This window comes from Rhinolophus hipposideros (assembly GCF_964194185.1).
Source record: "Rhinolophus hipposideros genome assembly, chromosome: 3".
Classification (NCBI taxonomy): Eukaryota; Metazoa; Chordata; class Mammalia; order Chiroptera; family Rhinolophidae; genus Rhinolophus; species Rhinolophus hipposideros.
In genome coordinates, this window is record NC_138049.1 from 87,876,214 (window position 1) to 87,895,229 (window position 19,016).

The 19,016-nt window shown below is 45.3% G+C and overlaps 1 protein-coding gene across 2 annotated transcripts in view; it reads left to right on the forward strand.

Moving 5' to 3' along the window:
• The first annotated feature begins 292 nt into the window (after positions 1–292).
• The window catches only part of ELOVL5 (ELOVL fatty acid elongase 5), a 73,599-nt gene continuing 54,875 nt past the window's right edge, over positions 293–19,016 (forward strand). The window contains exon 1 of one of the 2 annotated variants that reach the window (XM_081044674.1): positions 293–674. The gene's annotated coding sequence lies outside the window, so the exon portion shown is untranslated. Of the gene's footprint in view, positions 733–19,016 lie in introns of both variants that reach the window. The other variant, XM_081044675.1, reaches the window with a different exon arrangement.

The window sequence follows — 19,016 nt, forward strand, 5'->3', positions numbered from 1 at the left end:
GAAAATCAGAATCCCCCAGAAAAACCGCGGTAGGTCACAGGGGAGTGAAGCTGTCAGATCAGTTTTGTTTCCCCGCAGACCTTCGATCCGGTGGTCTCCGTAGGCACTTAACCCTATCAGCTACAGCCCAGCACCAGCTCCCTTCCAGCACCGCACCGGCGGCGGCTACGAGAGGGGGCTTCTGCGGTGCAGACGCGGCAGCTCGGCCAAGCCCCGCCTGGCGCTGGGAGAAGCAGAGTTCAGGGCCTCGGGAACTTCACCGCCGCTATTGCGCAGGCTCTGCGCTCCACGCAGGCTTATTAGGAGGAAAGGGGCTCACAGTGTCCGGAGGCACGCGAACCCGAGGGGTCCGAGCCGGGTCTCGGCTCCCCCCGGGCCTCGGAGGCTGGAATTTACAATCACGAAAGTTCTATTGTCCCGCGATTGGCTGCGGGGCCGCATGACATCATAGCGCTTGATTCCGCCTCGGGGCCGCGATTGGCTGGCCGCGCCATTGTGACGTCACGGTCAGCCCACGTTCTGATTGTAGCTGCCCCGCGCCTTCCTCTTCCCCTCGCGGCGGTCCCCGAGCCCCGGCGCCTCCCTCCCACATCCTCCTCGGCTGCGCTGGCCGCGGGCGCTCCTGTGTCCGCCTCGCCGCTTCTCACCGCCGCTGCTGTGCCTGGGCCGGCGAGGTAAGCCGTCCGCTCCGGGAAACTTCGCCTGCGGCTGCCGCTCGGCCATGACACCCGGGTGAGCGCGCGGCCGGGGCGAGCCGGCTGCCGTTAGGTCCCGGACTCCGGGGGCCGAGGACGGGCCGCCCGCGCGGCGGGGGAGCGCGGCCGGCTCCGGGGGCCCCAGCCCGGCTTCCTAGGCGCGGCCGGCCGGTGGGCTCGCTCCGCCCCGAGGCTGAGGCTGGGCGCCGCGGGCGTCTCCAGCCGCGAGGCTGCCTCACCTGCTCGGCGCGTGGAAGCCGCGGGCGGGCAGGTCCGCTCGCTGACAGGCGCGGCGGGGGCGCACCCTGTGCCCAGACCCCGGGCGGGATGGGTGGGTTTGCGCTCTCAGGTCCGCCCGCCGGGTCCGGATGAACTTGCTGGGGGGGAGTCCGGGGAGGCGCCCTCGGGGGGGGGGCGGGGGGCGCTTCCTTGGGGAGAACAAACCCTGGGTAAGTTTGGAGAGCCTCGGGGGTCGCGAGTGGCGTCGCCACCCAGAGCCTGGGCGCGCCCCCCGGGGTCCCGCGCGCAGCTGGCGGTGCGGGGACCCTCCGGCCTCGTTTCTGCCCTGCGGAGGGAAGCCCGCCAGCCCCGGGCCACTCCGGTTTTGATTAAAACCAGATCACTACAGCCCGCCGCGGTGCTCCCGGAGGGATGAGGCCGCTGCGGGAGCCACGGGGCGGGGGGGGGGACCCGAGAGCGACCCCGCCGTCCTTTAAGGGGTCGGGGCGGGGAGGGAGGCGCCGGGTCGGCCCGGGCCCGGGGGAGGACCTCGGGTCGCGGGTGCCGCGAGTCGTAGGAAAAGTGCCCTTCTCCAGTTTCCACGCCCGTGCGCCGCGCGCCGCGCCCCGACTCCTCGAGTCCACCCTCGACTCACGCCCGGAGCAAGAGGTGTTCTTTCAAACTGTCCTGCACACGGACGTTCCTTGGTTGTGGCACTTGAAGGGCGGTGGTTTCCCCTCCTGACGGTTGTGCTTAACGCTCATCTCCAGCTTCGTTGCAAATTTAAAGAATGCTTTATAGGGTTGTACGGAAGAGCTAATGTTGCTTGTTAGGCTTTGTAAATTGTTCCCCTAACCACTTGGTAGATATAACCTGTTGGTTTGCAGTTGTTTGGCTTGCACATTTCAGCCAACAGCATTTGGTGCAGAATCTGCAGATACAGACACAGCCGGTTCTGCATTCGATGGCTGTGAACGAACTCTCACTTTTCAGCTGACGAACTCTCACTTTTCAGCTGCCCTTAAGGGACAAAGTGGATCACTTTTTTAGCCCCCTGAGACGCTGCCTGGGATTCGCCTGGAAAGCTCCGCACCTGAAAGAGAAATGTCACTCATGTCCCTTTTAGATTCTTACCCCGGATTATAACTTCTCATTGCCAGGAACTTTTCTGTAGTGTTTCTCCTTTTGCATTTTTCTTTCTCTTCCATGTCTAACTGAAGACAGAAGGGAAAATGTTATTGATGGTTACAGATGGCTACTTTTACAGACTATAGAATAGAACTTGGCTGAAAAATGAACGTAGAAAGCATATTAAAACTTGTCAGAGTTTTCAAGAAAAGTTCGTCATGCTGCAGACATTGCCCTCGTTCCCTTGACTCAGTTTCCTTGTTTGTCTAAGTGGGGATTTCATGTTGCAGAATTGTTATATGGATTTCAAGAGCTGATATAAATGAAAGAGCACAGCATGGGTCTGCAAATGTTTCCTTCTTCACTTATTTTTTTCTTCTTGGGGAAGGGGAAGTGAGGTTTAGGGGATGTGGCCAAGAATGAAACTTGAGAATCTCAAATAACTGGGAAAATATTCAAAACTAGATTTTCACAAGCACTAATTCCAGTATCCCTATGAATTCATTTTTGAAAATGAATTCTCATTTTCAGAAAATGTTATCTCATTTTCTGGGATCAACAGTTTTTTGTGTTTTGGTTAGAGACTTTAATTTTTGGGTATTTGACATTTGCAAAGATGTTTCAAGGATCTTTCTTTTCACTACTTTGACTGCTGTCAGCATAATTATTGGTTGTCCTGCTACTGCTGTAGGTGAGTATATCGATCCTTGGGTGTCCTATTTCCCGCTTGAATTATACAACTCAAGGTAAATGTGGTTACCTTCCTTTAAGGGTAACTTTGATGCCTAAGTAAATAGTTGACAGTGTGAGTGATAATTTTATTTCTTTCTTACTTGGTCACATCCTTCTGCTCTCCTGTGACATTCTGTAATTATTTTGAGTTCTTCCTTTGTCGCCTACCAACTCTTCTGTTCCTGATGGAGTAATCTTTCCATTAGTTACCCATAACTAAGCCTTTGCAGGCAGTTTCAGGTATTGTTGATGTGAGTACCTGCCTATAAATAGTTGCTTTCCATACAGAATTCTTATGCCATCCTGTGAGAAGTGTTAGCCCTACTACATCTTTTTTAGAGAATGATAACTAAGCCTAGAATTGCGAAGTGATTTTTTCCCCCCAATTTCTCTTGTATCACACCTTCTCCTCTGTCTATCTTAGCGTTATGGGTAGGATTTGGTCAGTGGGCTATGTGCCATTTATGTAACTGTCACTCTGTAACTTAAAAATCTCACCTCATGTTTAAAGGTCCACTTTCAAGCCATCCAAGATTAACAGTTTGTCACCTTTCAAGCCTTCCTAAAACTTATTCCCTTCCTTTTAGCCCATATTTGATTCATTCTTGTTGTTAATTCATTGACCTGTCAGTTATTGGGTGTGGTGTGTGTGTGTGTGTGTGTTTGAGATGGGGGGAAAGGTTCTACAGAAAAGTTGAATGACACAGTTCCTAACTCCAGAGGGCTTCCTGAAGTAGTTTACAGTTTAATCCTTTTACACCCATACTTAACCTTCACCTTGGGCTGTAAAGGGGGGTCAGAAGAAGATTTCTTGTGGTCTCATCTAACTATGTGTTAGAAAGGTTTATGGCAGAGCTATCCATGTTAGACATACCAGTGCCTTGTGCTGGTGAATTGGTTAGGATGCTTTTGGTGCAAGAGACAGAAAACCCAACTCAGATGACCACCTGACCCGAAAAGTCCTCATGGCAGAGCTTTTGCTTGTTTCCCTGAAGGCCTGTCAGATGTTGGTTATGTCCACAGGCTGATTTTGCAAGGTGGCTGCCAGCAACAAATTGGACCCTCCTCTTACCATATTCTCATAGGGGAACTTCTCTTCCCTCCACCTCCAAAGAAGGTCCTTGGCCTTGAGATGATTGGTTTAGGCCTTGTTTACTTGAAGTGGTAACTAGAACAATGGCAATCGGATAACCTGTGGCCCATTCCAGAACTTAGGAAGTGGATTTAAATTTTGCCTCACCTATACCTGACTGCGTGTGCGTCTGCAGGGGGGGGCCTGTGTGGACATGGGGGCCGGGAGCACAGTGTGGGCCTACAGGGATTCAGTCCTAAAGAGATGATTGGATTAAACCCAGCAGAATCGAACCGACAATTGGATGTAGGTTTCTATTCCATGGAGGAATCTCACAGGCAGAGGTAGGAGGGTGAGCATTCTGTAAGAGAGGGAGTTTGGAGTGGAGAGCAAACAAGTGTATAATTATTGGTCAAAAAACACGTAGCCCAGTTGCCTGAAAGCTGATAGAGAGAACAGAAGTGGAAGAAAAGGTTAGAAAGGCAAGTTGATGATACTAATAATGGCCAACTTTTATTGAGCTCTTATGCGTCAAACCCTGCAATGAGCACTTCACCTGGATTTATCTCAATTACTTTTAATTGGTACTATGAGCTCTCCCACTTTACAGGTGAGGAAATGGAGGCTCGGAGAAGTTGAGACACTTGCCCACTGTCACAGAGCATAACAGCCCAGGTCATTGGGCCGGCCAGCCTGCTCTCTCTCCTGAGGGGTTTGGTAACAGGGTACCACCGAAGCTTTTGAAGCAGCAGGAGTGCATTATGAATGCTGTGCTCCAGGAACATGAGTCTCGTTGGAGTACGTAGGATGGATTGGCGTGGACAGGCTGGGAAGGTGGAGATGAGCTGGGAGGCTGTTGGAAGTGGCTGGGGCAATAAAGCTCCACCTGGAGCCACAGCCACGAGCACAGATTGGAGAGTCCTCATTGTGCCAGCTTGCTGTGAGGTCAGGATCTATGTGACTTGGAGACCATTTGGTTTGAGGGCCAACAAGAGCAAGGACACTCTTAAGACCGGGTGGTAGGAGAAACATGGTATCATCACGACAGAAGAAGGATGCTTTGTGATCATGTGAAAATATCCTAACAATCCAGATACATATCCACACAAGCCGTTTCTTCCCCTCGAGTTGCATGCAGTTCCTTCTCTTTGCAGCCAGTCTGTCTCGGCTACTTTTTGTTATTGTTGCCCTCCTGCAAGTCCATTTCCACCATATTTCATCCATTTTCAGACAGTTCTTCACATTTTGACATACCTAGGTAGAGATGCAGCTTATAATCAGTGGCATTTTAAAATCTCTACAAGCACTTCTTTCACATTTTTCATAGTGCTGAAGTCAGGATGCTTCCCACCTTTTAATAAAGTGTCACCGGGGAGAAAAGGAAGATCCCAGCGTTGCTCAAACTCATGCAGTCAGTGGCTGGTAGAGTCTGGAGATAGAAACAAAGCTTCTGGGTTCCTTCCATCCGCTAGGTTACCTCAAAGCTTACATCAAAGATATGACATAAATATTGCCTCAGCAGAAGGTGGTGGCGATGCAGGAGGGGAGACAGAAGGGCAGCCGAGGGGGGCCGTCGATGGCCTTGGCCCGGGCTCTGAGCCTCGACTTGTCCCTCTGTAGCAAGAGTGCGGGGGTGAGTGGAATGTCGGGTTTTCTGATGAGTGGAACCCTGTGCAGAAAGAGTTGGGGACCCTCACAGTCCTGGGTGAGGGTTGGCGTGAGGGCAGATTAGGCTTTCTGCCCCCCAGTCCAGGACGGCCTTTGATGTGGAAGTTTCTGATGGGTGAAACTGATGGGAAGGCAGTAAATTGGCCCCCTGCCCGTAGGGACAGGAATGGCCAATTCTATTTTCTTCCTACCCAGCCTCTTACTTAGCTAGAACCTCAGCCATACCTAATTTTGATGATTTCCGTGATGAGACTTGGGGCTTTGGGGCTGGTGAGACTTGGGTGAGATTTGGACTTGAGTTGATGGTGTAATGAGTGGGGACCTTGGGATAAGGTGAATGTTTTACGTGTGGGACAAATGTGAATCTGGGGACCGGAGGCAGACTGTGGTAGGTTGAATAATGCCCCCCACCCCAGCTGTCCTCATCCTAATTGATAAGACGGGTTGATGGTGGCACTAAATGTATTTTGAGATTTTAACTTCTATTATGATTTGCTTTAACAAGTATAATTTAGCTAGGGACTTTGAAATCTTTCTTTTCTTTCTTTTACTCCTTCCTGCCAAACCTTAATGACTATTTACCATACATTTACTATGAATACGGTGTTTCCCCGAAAATAAGACCTAGCTGGACAATCAGCTCTAATGCGTCTTTTGGAGCAAAAATTCATATAAGACCCGGTCTTATTTTACTATAAGACCGGGTCTTATATAATATAAATATAGAATATAATATAATACCAGGTCTTATTTTACTTTAATACTGAGTCCTATATAAGACTGGGTCTTCTATTAATTTTTGCTCCAAAAGATGCATGATTGTCCAGCTAGGTCTTATTTTCGGGGAAACATGGTACCAGTTTCAGTGGTTCTATTTACTTCAGCCTTCCATGCCTGGCCATGACTTGGAGAGGTTTTTGCATATATATGGGATCACTCCTGGTCCCAACTTAAATTTATATAATATGCAAAGGTTGTGGTAACCAGTTTAACTGCACCTTCCCTCACCCCAACAGACAAAGCCAAACCTAATAGAAGATTCCATTACAGGCCAAAGCAATTTACATCCTGGTTAGAAAATATAAAACTTAAGATGAAACAAAGACTCGGAGCTGTAGTCTCTGCCCAGCCGACCCTCCTCTTACTTTAATAAATCTTCCTTCTGTATTTCTACCTGCCTCATGATTTCTTTCACAACCTGTGAGCGAACAGCCACAACACAAATCCCCAGAACCTGTGAATATGTCACCTCACATGGCAACCAGGTCTTTATAGACTGAGTAAGTTAAGGTTTTGGAAAAGAAAAATAAAGAAAGATTGCCTCATGATACAGGATTATAGTAAAGTACATGCATGTTTCGTTGTTTATTACAACTGAAGTAATTTGAGAAGATTGCAAGGCATGGTTGTTTAAGGTAGGGCGACGCATTAGAACCTGTATGTATAGAACCTAGGTGCCATGGTTTCTTGTCCTAACTTCCTACCAACCATAAGAAAATCAAGTCTGGGCTTGATTTTCTTTTTCTTTAAAAATTAAAGATTGAACTGAAGTGATTTTTCAGGTCCCTGTCCGAACTGAATTTTTTATTTTCACTTTTGCCAAGAGCAAATGCTTTGGTTTTGTCTGACCAGGGATAGAGAATGAAAGTTGAAGTTATTTAGGTCTGTGGACGGAAAAGGGGCCACATATTAAACCTGACAAGCTTAAGAGACTGAAAATAACCACATAAGATGGTGTGAGCATAAAAAAATGTTCGTAACTAAGTGGGCCATGGCAGGAATTCACATCTTTAGCCAAAAACTTCCTTTATAAAGTAAATCTTGGGGGAGGGAGGGCGCTGTCTATTGTCTTTTTGCACCTAAGATGACATCCTTGGAATATCAGTAATCCCTTTTTCTTGGATTACTTTCCAGAGCAGGAAAGAACAATCCCTCATCATTATTCTTGTCCCTTGATTAACATCTTTATGTGAATTATTAACTATCCTGTACCCACCTATGTGAAAGAATTACCTGTCTCTCCAGTTAACTTTTATCCAATCCCAGAGATTTCCCCACTTTGCTTTCTCCCTCCCCCTTAATCTGTAACCAGTGGACTTCATGTAACTCTCCTTCCTTGATTCTATGTATACAATAGGCTGCAAACCGCTATTTGGCGGAACATTTTCTCAATCCGTTGACATTTTGCTTCCCGGCAACTGTTGTCAGGGTGGCCCAAATAAACTCTTGACAAGCTTTCTCTTAGGCTAGATGTTTTTTGTCGATAGGTCTGAGAAAGGTAGATGTCAGAATCAGTGATGGAAATTACAGTTTTCTCTTTAAGAGTTTAAACATATCTGCTGGAGATGTTTTGACCTAGCCCAGTGAATTGTTTAGGAAGGTAACGTTACCTAATTTTTAATTTCTGTAGTAGAAACTTCCACCCACCCACCCACACCCCCAACCCTGATTTCAACCCAGAAATATTATCATTACCAAACTGTTTTGGTTCCCACTGGGCTCCCACTGACATATTTCTTCCATGGGAACATTTTTATTTCACTTGTAGGCATTTGCTTTTAGAATTGTGTGCTCCCTGGATTTGAAGTACTCATGCTTGGTGAGTGTTCAGAAAAAGGAAATTCCCACCCTTCTCTCCTGCCAGTTCTGTGTGAAGTACAGTTAGTTGTGTGTAATGTGTTAGTATCCTTACGTGTTAAGTTAGACTTTTGTCTTCTTGCTGACTGGGATTTAGGATCCCAGTTTGCTTTAAGATTTTTAGTGCTGGTACTGTCGTGCTTCCTCTAGTTAAGAGAATAACCATTTTCTTGAAACATACCTGCAATTTCTAACTATAATCCTTATACTAGATTAGCCACCCTCCTGTTAGCACATGCTAGTTTATAGGTTCCATCTTTGTTAAGTTCTAACTTTGCCCTTTTCTTCCCCATTGTCAACAATTTCACAATTTTCACAATTTCTGTTAGAAATTTTGTAAGCCAAGCCCATTTTATAAGGCCAAGCCCATACTGAGCAGACCTAATTAACGCCATGCTAGAGAACTGGTCACTTAGATCTTTATTTTATCTGAGTTATTCTGAACCCCAGAGTACCTGTTCCCCTTTGTCCTGGCACGGCAAATACTACTACAAAATAATTGTCATGAATTTATCTTTTCCCAAAGGATAGTTTTCATAATATCAAATTCAGTAATTACCGTGTTTCCATGAAAATAAGACCTACCCGGACCATCAGCTCTAATGTGTTTTTTGGAGCAAAAATTAATATAAGACCTGATCTTATTTTACTGTAAGACCCGGTCTTATATAATATAGTATATTATAATCTAATACCCGGTATGATATGATATGATATGATATGATATACTACTGGGTCTTGTATAATACAAGACCGGGTCTTATATATTAATTTTTGCTCCAAAAGACCCATTAGAGCTGATTGTCCGGCTAGGTCTTATTTTCGGGGAAACGGTATTCATTTGCTTCCCTGGTAGTTTGGCAGTGTGGTGTATGTCCCTAGGGGTAGTGTTCAGGGTACCTCTGCTTCAGCCTTTGGCAGAAGAAATAAATTGCTTGACTATTTACAGAAGCTGTTGATGCCCCCATCTGCCCCATCTGTGAGCTGATATGCACCTGTGAAAATTTGAGTTTACTTCTTACAGAACTTCTGAATATTTGTCTCTGCTGTGGCTCTGAGGTGCATTTATAAGAGCATCTGCTGTGCGTTTTTTCAGTAAGCAAAGCTGTAGGAAGTGTATTAAAGAAGACGCCTTTCTGGCTGGCAGCCACACATCTGGGTCGGGTTCCAGCTCGGCCACTTAAGGCTGTGTCGGCTCTTGCCGTCCATCATTCCACTTCGTGGAGACTTCTCTGTAGAACTTGGAGGTGATAATACGTGTGCCTACCTTAGAAGGTGTTCAAATCATCAGTATTATACATGAAAGTTAGCTAGGGGACTGACTTAATTTGATGATCATGGTAAAAGATCCCTCTATTTCATAAGATATTCATTGAAACATTGTTTATAATAGCAAAAGATTGAAAGAGTCAACAGAGTAAATGTCCTTCAGAAAAAGAAATTATGTTGCAGTTGCCAATGGAATACTTTGCAACTTATAAAAAGAATGAGGCTGGTCCTCAATGTAGCTTCTCAAATAGCACATACCGGGCACTTTTCTAAAGTGCTCTGTGTATATTAATTCATTTTGGCCTCAACGGAAACCCCGAGGTAGGTACCCCAGTTTTGCATATGAGGAAACTGAGGCACAGAAAGTTCAGTGACTTGTTCAAGGCTCTCCAGCTAGTAGGTGGCAGATGCAGTATTCAAACCCAGGCAGACTGGCTAGAGTCTGTCTGCACTGAGCCACCTGGTCTGCTGTGCACCTGTCAGACCTAAATCTATAATCTATGCATTTACGGTTCTTGATACAGAACTCGGAAAAACCAGAATTGAGTTTCTTATTCATCATTACATTGTGGGCGGTTGACAGCGTATCCAATATAGAAATTTTGAGAGTAACTAATGTAGACCAAGTTAATAGAGGAATAACATTTAAGGTGAGTCCTTGAAAGAAGGTGACCTTTTGTTTCTTCTCTGACTCCTTTTTTAGACATTCTGCACTTAAGCCGCCTCTTTTTGGTGTAACCAGAAGTGCATACACAGGAGAGCTCTATAATTACTGGTATAAGAAATCAGTGTTCAAACTGTGCCCAATTGCCACTTGGCTGAACTAGTGTGACTGGCCAAGGGTGGCGTCCAGCATCGGTTTCCTTCCCTGGCCCCAGCTTCACCTGGGTTTTATTTACAAGGTATAGAACACCTGAGAGGTGCGGGCTGGGACAGCACCCAGATCCTCTCGGGAGCCTCTGTCTCCAGACTGTCTGATTTCCCTTGTGTGGAGGTGGACGTCATGTGTATTTTGAAAACATCTACGAGGTCATTCTGACACAGGCCCGGCTAAGGGCCGCTTGTTCAGGCTGCAGATAGACTCACTTTCCACCACCTTCAGTTCTCTTGGAGTTATTAGACGCTTAGAACTTCCTTTTCTTTTTGGGTGTGGTCACTGGGTCTGACAACATAACAAAGGCTATGAGCACCGTAATTCCTAAAATCAGAGAATCACCAAATTTGCAGAACAGCTTATCTATTAACATGGAATGTGACCAGGTGATAAAACAACTATTTGCTTTAGACACACCCTACACAAGAGAGGAATAAATGATTACTAGATAGTTTGCTTCTAAAAATAACCACATTGTATGGGGCGGCCGGTTAGCTCAGTTGGTTAGAGGGGGTGCTCTTAACAACAAGGTTGCCTGTTCCATCCTCGCTGTGGGCCAGTGCGAGCTAAGCACTCCACGACTCGATTAAAACAACTACTTGACTTGGAGCTGATTAGTCCTGGAAAAACACAAATAAATAGATACCACATTGTAGCAGACTTTTTTTTTTTTAACACTGTCTCTCCTCCTCATTTACCCCCACAGCCAAACAACATTTATAAAATGTGGATGTTTAGATTCAGGTTTTAAAAAATAATGTGTTTTCATGTCACTGTGCCTTATTTACATTACACAGGTTCGAATTTAAATCTTTTTTGCAAGGGGGGTGCGGTACGTAACTTTGTTAATTATGTTTCTCCACCCTCTTTCAATTTCAACGGAGGCTCTAACACTGTCTTTGTATATCTTGTACAAAATGAGCTTGGAGAACGTGATAATTTATTTTAAATATTCAAGTAATCAAGCATTAGTTAAGAGACTGTAATCAGGCAAGAATTACAAGTAGCTGCACATAGCAGAAAATGTTGTGTAAAGGCCTCTTGAAAGCTTGTCTCCCAGCTATTTGCAATTACCGTCTGATTTAATGGTAGGAATATGATGGAAGTAGAGCTCAACCTCTTTAAACCCAGCCTTCAGGGGTTCTGGTAGAGGCTTGTCTGGGACACTGATGTCCGTGATCTGCCTTAGCCGTCGCCAGCCCTGTCTCCAAGTACGCTTCACCCGCGAAGGTGGTCGCCCTGTGAAACACGTTGGAGCTTCTCCAACGAGCAGCTGCAAGACACTATCTCAGGACGTCCACGTCCGCAGGAGAGTGCTGTAACTGCCATGCTTGCCTCGTTTTCAGAGCAGCTCCTTTTTTGTTTACTTTGCAAGGAGTGGTCGGTTTGGAGTAGGCTCGGTGACCCCAAAGAGTCAGTGCACAGTGAGGTGGGTGCTTTTCCCTGAACCCTGGTACAGAGCTTCACTCTCGAATTTCCCTTGAGAAATGGGACTGGTGTATTTTAAAGGACTTCCCACAATTCAACACTTAGTTGCATAGTACGCAAAGTGCTGTTGGAAGACTGTTTTCGATGGGCGGCCTGCTTGCCCGTGAGGTCAGGTACCCACCCATTGTCCATCTCAGATATTTATGTCTAATCCACTTTGTTTCTCTGAGCTCCAGACATAACTTCTCGTCAGCAAGGTTTACCTGGATGCCCGACAGTCACACCTTTCTCTTGTTGGCCAACATGGCCAGAAGCATCTCTATCCAGCGCTTTGCCCAAGCCATCAGCTGGCAGTGGTACTTGGGTCCTTTTCTCTCTGTCATCAACCACATCCTTCCCCTTCTCCCTCGCTCAGTCCCCTGGGGTCCTCTCTGTCCCTCTGTGCTGCCCTTTCTCCTTCCCTCTTCTGTCCCTTGAAGCACGTCAGTCCCTTCCTGGTTGAGTACAGTTTCTCCCTGGCCCCTTTCTGTCTTCCCAGTGTTCTGGTCCCTACTCTGTTAGCGCAGTGGTCTTCGGACATATTAATAGGATCATTTCACGCCACCTTAAAAACTTCATTTACTCTTCCTTCGGGGCCATCTTTGACCCAGCTTCATTTCCTTCCACTTTCCCTCCTGCATTTTTGCCACTGCAGGCTTCCTGTCCCCAAATGTGCCTTGCCTGCTCCCAGCTCTGCTCCGCTCAGGATGTATTTGGATGCTTCCTCCTCAGTTGCTCCCCACCAAAACCAAAAACACCAAAGCAAACTTAGTAACAGAGAAAGTCCTTAACGTGCAGCATGGAGAATATAGCCAATAACGTTGCAACGACTATATATAGTGCCAGGAGGGTACTAGACTAATCCTGGGCACCACTTCTCAAACGGTATAGGTGTTTGACCGCTATGCTGTACACTGAAACTAATACAAAATAATATCGAATGTTAGCTGTAACTGAAAAACATAATTGAAAAACAAAAAGATATGTTCTTCACAGGTCAAACCCTCATGCCCTAGGACCTTTGATCCTTTTCACTGAGTTAGATGTTCTCACCGCTTCCTACTAATACCTACCCTTCGTCTGCCTCAGTTTCCTCATTCTTCAAGTGAGAATGACTAGTACTTTCCTTTACCCTTTGCTCAGTGTCTGGCATATTTCTCTCCATCTCCTCTGTGCTTACATACCGTCTGGCATGTAGTAGATGTCTAGCAATTATTTGCATGTACATCTCTGTAAATATGTACCTTTCAGGTATAATCAGTAATCTGTGCTTGTGTCTGTGTGAAGGGCAATGTCCCTTGATGGACCGACAAGATTTAATATTTCATGAATGGGGAGTCCACTCGGGCAGGGGACTCTGGAGGACTCCCTTCCCTGCCAGTGTTGCCATTCTCCCCCTCCAGGAGTAGAGCACCAACAGCCTTACGATCATACATATTACTAGAGATCCCACCTGCCCAGGAGCAGAGGTGACACATGCTGTTATTTTAAAGGGCCTTGCCTATTTGCCTACTCCCTTGTAGAGTGCTCAGGGACCACATGCCCACTGTAGATCACACTGGGGGCATTGTCCCCAAGGAGAATAGCGTGAACTCTGGTGACTAGGCACCCAGCTCTTCCATGGTAAAATAATGGTGGAAACAGACACGCTTTTTTAACCTCGTTTTGGTTGGCTGCAGCATGGAGCCCAGGTGGAAGGAGACCATATAGGTTGGACAGAGCCTATCTGCTTCAGCGGTCACGTGGTCATTAACTCATTGATCGTTCACGTGTGCTGCCCTCTGCTAAGGAGCATGGATCCCACAGAGACACATGACAGTACACCGACTGACAAAGAGATTATAATCCAGTAGAAGAGGCGAGGTGTGGAGTTGAATCAGCAGATACTTATTGGTGCTGTGGCGACGGCCATGTATGGTGCAGTTAGGTTTGGCTCTAAGTGACAGAGATCCCAGATGCCCAGAGTGGCTGTGGGCGGCTAAATGTCCTGCTGGTCTCTACAGAATTGGGGCAACAGCCACTTGCTCGTGCCACAGATGGTGGGTGCGACAGACAGTCCTGCCCACGTGGAAGCTGGAGTTGGTGGAGGGTACTGACATATGAACAGATGTCATGTGCTACAGTGGTAAAGGCTGTGACCGTGCGCTGGGGGCAGACGGGCACACCTGACGCAGGCTGGGAGGATCAGGCAAGGTTGCCTGGAGAATAAGCACAAATTTCTCTGGAGGAGAGAGGAAATAGGCATTCAAGCAAAGGCTCTGAAGGGTAGGTGGCAGGTCACTGGGGTTGGAGGAGCCTGTGAGGAACTGAAAGGAAGTCAGTGAGGAAAACCAGAGGAGGAAGCAGGGTCCGTGTGGGTCCTGGGGGCCACATTGAGGAGTTTGGACATTTTCCTGAGGTTTTGAGGAAGTTTGTGACCTAGTAAGATGCTTTTTTTTGGGGGGGGAGGGGGCTACACAAGACGAGGCAGGAAGGATTCATTAGGAAAAGAGTGCATTAATCTGGCTGACACCATGGTGGCCTTGACTAGATGTGGCTTTGGGGCTCAAAATAAGTGACTAAGAATCCTCTCAGTTTCATAGAGCTTAAGAACTGGGAAAGAATTTAGAAACAGTGTGGCCTGCATTTTCACTTGATAGATGATGAAACCAAGGTTGAGATGTTAGAGGGCTTGCCCAGGGTCACTCAGCGAGCTGTAGAGCGGCACCAGAAACCATTTTTCTGCCTGAACTCTTTCCTTTATGTCACTGCTGAATGTGCTAATTTGGGGAAATGGCACTGTGGGCATTCAGAGAAGATGGAGAGATATACAGGGTGGCTGGCATGGGAGCTGGGCCTTAAAAGATAAGTATAATTTGGACGGGAGAGTCCAGAGGGCCTGTTAGGTAGAGCAGATTACGCGAGAATGGGTGTGTGTGTGTGTGTGTGTGTGTGTTGCGTCTGAGTTCTGCACTTTGAGTGCAGTACTAGGGTACAACTAGGAAGGAGTGTAGTTGATAATGCTACAGAAGTGTTTTGAAATAATGAAGGCTTTAATATAAGACTCAGTAGTTTAGACTTCTTTAAGCAACATTTGGTATCAAAAGGACTAATATGATCTTCTTGACAGGAGAGTCTTTATTTTGTTTAACTTGTGCCTGTCTCGATGTCTTGTATCTGGTGGTTGTGCTCTGCAGAATAATGCCCCCTCCCCCCGCAAAGATGCCCGTGTCCTAATCCCCAGCACCTGTGAATAATGTTAGGCTACAAAGGGGATTCAGGCTGCAGACGGAATTAAGGTTCCTAATCAGCTGACTAAAATAGGAAGAGTAGCCTAGATTATCTAGGTGGGCTCAGTGTTGTCATCACACGGGTTCTTAAACATGGAAGAGAGAGGCAGATGAACACTAGAAAGATGGCGGCTTGAAGAGACTTCGCCCAAGGTTGCTGGCTTTGAAGATGGATAAAGGGGACCCTAGACCAAGAATGCAGGCAGCCTCAAGAAGCTAGAAAAGTCAAGGGAAGGGATTCCGCCCACAGAGCCTCCAGAAAGGAACGCAGCCCTGCCGACACCTTGACTTTAGTCCAGTGGGACTCATTTGGGACTTCTGATCTCCTGAAATGTAAAATAAATTTGTGTTGTGGTAAGCCACTAAGTTTATGGTAATTTGTTAGCGCAGAAAACTAATAACAGTGGTCAGTATGTGTTTGTCAAGTGAATGAGAGCCGTGCTCTAATAGATCAATGTGACAGATTCATTTATTGGTTGGATTGGATAGGAGGAGGTTCTGGGTGGCAAGGAATCTGTAGGAGACAGTTCTAGAAAAGAAGTGATGAGGATTAGACTGGAGAGGAGTGGGGTGAAGGTAGAGATGGGGGCAGCTGAAATTGCAGCACCGTCAACAGCACCCAAAGCCTGGGTGGCCAGGTATCCAGTGCCGGATGAGGGATCGAGCACGCTTTGGGGGCTGGCTTCCTGGGAAGGTCACGGAATTCAGGGCGTCAGAAGGAAGAGAAGGTTGTGAGGGGAAGTGTGATGGATTCAGCTTTTGGCTTGTTGAGTTTGAGGTTTAGGAACACCACATGTATGTAGTAGGTGAGGGATCCAGATGGAACTTGGTCTTTGGGGTCATAATTAGGACACAGGATTGGTGGCATTGGTTCTGATTGATCTATACTCTTTCCTTAAATCTCTCCCTTTGGTGAAGAGACTCAGCAACCCTTTTTAAGAAGCCAGTACGTCACAATCTTTAAAATTAAGTTTTTCTCAGTGTCTCACCTAAATTATTTTTGCTGCCATTGGAATTCTGCATACCCTTAAAATAGTTTTAATGAAGATAAGCGAATACTAAATAAATAACGCATTTAAGTAAATAAAAGTAACATAAGCCTGTAAAACACCCCCTCATGTTTCATCCCGTGCTGCAGGTTGTCTTCCAGGAAGCCTCTCTGGCTCTGGTTGGTGTCTGTCACCCCGCCAGTCACTCAGCATCAGTGTCAGCCCCTCTGGGTCCTGACGCTGTCAGATCTCACCCAAGTGAGAGGACGGAGCCCTGAACCAAGCTTGGCATGTGCTGGAAAAAGGGAAATGGATGCTGTCCGCTGTAGCATTCCCACGTCTGTTCTTAAAAATACCAATTTGCCATCAAACTATATATATATATACACACTTATTTTAGACATGGTTACACCCTGAAAGTTCTTGGTTTCTGAATTCCTTTGTTCTTCCTAATAAACTTGGTTGTAATGATTGAAATTACAGCCTATTTCCTGAGAAATGGGAGAGAAACCATTTCAGAGCAACTGTGTAAAATGTGCTGACATCAGAGATTTTTTTCCCTGTGGCACCACACTGGCTTCCTACCTGTCTGTGATGCTGTTTTATCTCTCTCTCATCGCCCCCTTCTACCTACTTACGTGGTGGCATTTGCACCGTGTAATTTGAGCTTACAAGTGAAGCGATTTTCAATGACGACTGCACTGAATATAATTTAAAAAATGGTAAAGCCTATAAAGAGATGAAGTATGACTAATAAAGTAATGACTTCCATAAACCACACATGACATTCACTTTCAGTTTCAATAATGAGTTACTTACATTTTTCATTCTTCAGAAAGGGAAATAAGATTGAAGCAAGAGAGCTCTTTCATTCTAACTTGACCAACTAAACTTGCTGTTCTCCCTTCCCCCTTGATGTAGTGAAAATAAGACTTATACGTGCTACATTGTGGGTTGTCATTTACATTAATCAGTATCCTTATAAGACAGCCCCCAAAACATCCAGAAAGTTTGTCCTGCACTTCAGTTCCGATTCATTGTTACATTTCAACTGAACCGTCCACACGGTTGTGACTTCTTTTTCTTTCTTGAAATCATATTGTTTCCCCTAATGAGACAGTGTCCTTCGCTTACAGGCATTTCTCTGTAATGTTTTCCAAACCAAGAAAGCAAACAGAGAAAACATTATGTAGAGAGAAACTTTCAAATATCTGTTCTGTGTCTAGCACTGAAAGGTTACTGCCCCGAGCTCTAATTTTAAAAAGCATTGTTTCTTCCTAACCAATGGGTACACGTAATGTACCTTTATAGTAAGTATTAAGCTTCACTTTTTGTTCTCTCATTGACTCTGTTCTCTTTCAAAGGAATAAGCTTCTAAACGGTGACAGTCATGCTTGGGGAGGTTGACAAGTCCCTCAGATTCTTCTTATTTTGGAAGAGAGGGGAGCATCATGTAATTTTCTCCCTCTTTTATTTGTATTCATTCTTGTCTCTGTCTTTCTCTGCTGACCTGTTTTTTCTTCCTTCAGCTGGGACTGTTTTCCTTCTGCTAATTATATTCCTGTGCAATGTCAGGGCCACACCTGCAACTGACACCCCATTTAGAGGAAGAAAGGAGATGAACCCACAGACCCCAACCCCTGATGCAGGGAATAGATAGCAGCTGGGCCGCAGCCTGCAGGAGAAAATGGGCTTTCTTCTGAGGAGGCCGCATGTTGAATTTTTGAGAAACCTGCACGACGCTAACTTGAACTATTACCAAAGTGAGTCAGAGAAACCTGCTAAAAATTGGACAACTGAGGCGATAGGCAGGCAAATGGAAAGTGTGGTTTTTAAGAGGTGTTTTGTGGTGGCAAGTTGAAGTCAAGAATATGTATTTTTGTCTTTGATTCTGAGCTAGTGTTCACTCTCCCTGTATATAAACACACAAACACTTCAGCATCTGTATAGCTTGATGAGGGGGAATACATTCTACTTGCAGTCTACCTAATGCAATTTAGCCACATGGAAACTTACGTCTCATTTATGACTCAGAATTTTAGTTTTTGATGAATAAGTTTCCACGAGGCGCATCCTCATTTGGAAGAGGAGTTAGTATTATGCTTTGGATAAAGAAACTTTCAGAGTTTTTATGCCTACTTAGTAATGTGAAAAATCAGCTCACCCTATTTCATCGGGGTTGAGTTTCTTTTAATACCATACTACATATAATTTGATGAGTTAGTGGGGAACCAGTAAAAACTTATTTCACAGAGTACTTTAAAGGAAAATATTTATTACAAGTTTTGTTATTGTCATTATTGTTAGCTTGCTTTCAAAATGACCATATTTTAACAAGTTTCAAGGATTTGAGTGTTCAGATTTTAAACACTATGTACTCCCAAGTTAAATTTAGCTCCTAAAGTCGAGTATAAAAATATTCTTTTTGAGCTAAATTTACAATGTCTTTTTAGAAATAAACTTTATAGAGGGAAAAATCTGTACACAGTTTTTAACATAGCAGCTCTCAAACTTTTTGGTTTTAGGACCTACACTTGAAAAAAATTGAGAATCTCAGAACTTTTGTTCATGTGGATCGTATCAATCGGTATTTACTCTATTAGAAATTCACTTTGCATCATTTTTAAATGACAATTTAAAATAGTTAGTAATATATCTAAGAACAATAATTAGCCCATTACGTGGTAAATAACATCAATAACCTATATTTTCATGAAAATATATTGTTCAAAACAAACAAAAATAGTGAAAACAGGCATTGTTTGACATTTTTGCCAAACTGGCTTTATGAAAGACAGCTGAATTTTCTTTATCTGCTTGTGCATTCAGTCTTTGGATATCACATATCATGTCGCCTCTCAGACACTCTACAATGATAAGAGAGACGATACTGAAAAAGTAACCTCCTAGTCATATTAGGAACATAATGTTCATTTTATGGAACCCCTCCAAAGGATTCAAGGCCCCTCAGCCGTGTGTGGGCTGCGCTGCAAGAAT